Raw genomic sequence first — 3,411 nt, forward strand, 5'->3', positions numbered from 1 at the left:
GCACTGAGGAGAAGACGGGTGTCAAGGGGAGAAGACAGGTGCTCTCCTTTTGGCTCCTGCGACTGAAGGGGCATGGGAAAGAGGAGACACTGCCAGGACCCCAGACTCACAGACAGGTATTCTTGTCGGTGCCCTTTTTTTTATCCTAGCCTGGTGGGAAATCAACGCGTATCTCAGAAATATCCGTCTCCCTGGGCTGGACATGGCTGTGGGAGGGATCCTTCCTCCCCTTCAGGGTTTGCCGCACGCAGGTCGGGGAGCATGATCAGGAATGCTTGGTCTACACTGGGCCCAGGCGACTTCGAGGAGGAGCGAGGCACGGGCAGTCGTGCTCTTCGAAGGCCAGGACACTATGTTCAAAAATGGAAAAATGAGAGGATAAAAATTCTCTGCCTCCTTTTGTTCTAAAGGTACAGATATTTGGAAACAAATCTGTATTATAATGTCGTGTTAAATATTGTTATTCAAGATGGTCTGTTTTAGTAAAGCACATATGTTTTTTAAAACAGGATTTTTTAGATAGCCAAGTTGTAAAGTTTTCAGTCATTGCTGAGGGAAAAGAACTACAGCATTTAAATATTCAATACACTTTAAAGTCATTATTTTTTTAATTGTACAGTTTTATTTATCAGTATAAATGTTCCTTATAAAATTTTTCTTTTTTCCTCTCCATGTGGAAGATAAGCTGGAAGAATCTGTAAGAACTAAAGCTTGGAGAGATCAGGGTCTGCAAGGCAATCACAGTAACAATAAAAAAGAAACCTTTTAACCCTTGCTAGGTGGCTCAGTTAGTTGGAACATCATCTCATACACTAAAAGGTTGTTAGTTCGATCTCCAGTCAGGGTACATAAATAGGTTGTGAGTACAACCCCTGGTTGAGTCGTGGACAGGAAGCAACAGATTGATGACTCTCTCACATTGATATACCTTTTTCTTTCTCTCTCCCCACCCTTCAGGTGAAGATTTTAAAAAATCTCTTAAACTACAGTACTCATAGCAAAGGTGAGGTTTTTTAATACTAAGCTCTTCTGAAGCCATGGAACTGAAGTTGCAGGAGGTATTTGGTACTGTGATGGGCTATATGGCAAGTTGGAACAAACAAAAATTAAAAAGAGATGGGATGGGGTAGGGAAGGGTTGGGGAGAGAGCATTGTACTCAAAGCCTGGACTTGAAGCTTTGGACTGTATTATTGATAAGTGGTGACTGAGTTCTTATTACCCAGCAAGCTCTGTTCTTCATCTACATTAATTCATTGGCTTTGCACAACAGCCCAGGTGATATACCTATTATTTGCCTCATGTTTACAGGCAAGAAAACTGTTGTCCAGTGGGTAGGTTAAATTTCTAAGGTCACAGAATTAGTTCATGGTAAAACTGGAATTAGGAATCCAGAGACCATATTATAACATGAGGGGGCATAGATCTAGTTTTATTATATTACTGTTTGTGCTATCACAGTTGTCTCAAATTTTCCCCCTTTGTTGCTTTCCACCCAGCACCCCACCCCCCATCCTTCAGGCAATCCCTACACTGCTGTCCATGTCCATGGGTCCTGCATGTATGTTCTTTGACTACCGTATGCCCTATGCTTTACTTACATCCCCATGACTATTCGGTAACAACCAATTTGTACTTCTGTATCCCTTCACCTTTTTCACCCATTTCCCTGACAACCCTCTCATCTGGCAACCATCAAAATGTTTTCTTTATCTATAATTATGTTTCTGTTTTGCTTGCTTGTTTATCTGCTTTTTTTAGATTCAATTGTTGTTAGATACGACTTATTGCCAGTTTTTTGTTTATATATTTGATCTTCTTCTTCTTCTTCATCTTCTTTTTTTCTTCTTAAAAAAAGACCCTTTAACATTTCATATAATACTGGCTTGGTGATGATGAACTCCTTCAGATTTTTCTTGTCTGGGAAGCCCTTAATTTGCCCTTCCATTCTAAATAATAGCTTTGCTGGGTAGAGCAATCTTGGTTGTAGGTCCTTGCTTTTCATCACTTTGATATTTCTTGCCAATACCTTCTAGCCTACAACATTTCTTTTGAGAAATCAGTTTACATTCTTATAGGGGTTCCTTTGTAGGTAACTAACTGCTTTTCTCTTGCTGCTTTTAAGATTTTTTTCTTTGTATTTAACTCTGGCATTTTAATTATGATGTGTCTTGGAGTAGGCCTCTTTGGGCCTCTCTTTTTTGGGACTCTCTGTGCTTCCTTCACCAAGCTAGGGAAGTTTTCTGTATTATTTTTTTTCAAATAGGTTTGCAATTTCTTACTTTTTTTTTCTCCTTCTGACACACCTAAGATGCAAATGTTGAACTCCTTAAAGTTGTCCCAGAAGCTCCTTACACTATCCTCATTTTTTGGATTCTTTTTCCTTCTTGCTATTCTGATTGGTTGTTTTTTTCTTCCTTATGTTCCAAATCACTGATTTGATTCTCAGCTTCACACACTCTACTGTTGAGTCCCTGTAAATTGTTCTTTATTTTAGTTAGTGTATCCTTCATTTCTGACTGGATCTTTTTTAGGCTGTTGAGGTCCTCACTAAGTTTCTTGAGCATCTTTATAGTAGTGTTTTGAACTCAGTATCTGATAGATTGCTTTTCTTAATTTTTTTCAGTTCCTTTTCTGAAGTTTTGTTCTGTTCTTTTATTTGGGCCATGTTTCTTTGTCTCTGCATTTTGGCAATCTCCCTGTGTTTGCTTCTGTGTATTAGGTAAAGCTACTATGTTCCAGGGTTGGCTACCTGATGTATCCCATAGGGTCCAGTGGCAGAGCCTTCCCTATTATGCAAGCTAGTTATTCAAGGTGTGCCTTCTATGTGAGCTGCGTATACCCTCCTCTTATAGTTGAGCCTTAATTGCTCTTGGCACATCCAATGTCAACTTCTGACTGTTTTCTGTCCTGAATCACACAGCATAAGCTACAAAGTGATCTGCAGATGGCTGCTACTTGTGCTGAGCTCAGAGGAGCTCATGCCAAGCCAAGCCGTGGACCAAGACTGGCTGCTGCTAGTGCTAGGCCTGTGGCAACTTAGCAAAAGGTATGGGTCTCACTGAAGCCTGATGCTGCTTGTTTGAGAAAATTTAGGGCAATCTGAAGCATGGGCTAAGACAAGCCATTTGTATAGAAAAGCCACTGGAAACAGCTTGGGTGAGCCTGAAAGTTGGGTGTGGCTTGGCCTCAGAGAATCACCAGTGTGGGGTAAACAGTGTGAGCCAGCTGGATGGAGTCTCAGATATGGTGCTACCTGCTGTCTCTGTGGCTCTGTGTGGAGAGGGCTCAGAAAAGGAACAGTGGCCTCTGCCAGTGCTTCTGTCTGGGAGAAAGCTGCTCCCCAGCTCTCACCCTGATGCTGGACAATTCAGTTTTTCCTTGTATGTCTCTGGTGCCTTTCAATCTGCTGT

Source organism: Phyllostomus hastatus, unplaced genomic scaffold (genome assembly GCF_019186645.2).
Source record: "Phyllostomus hastatus isolate PE091 unplaced genomic scaffold, TTU_PhHast_1.1 phas_scaffold_193, whole genome shotgun sequence".
Taxonomy (NCBI): domain Eukaryota; kingdom Metazoa; phylum Chordata; class Mammalia; order Chiroptera; family Phyllostomidae; genus Phyllostomus; species Phyllostomus hastatus.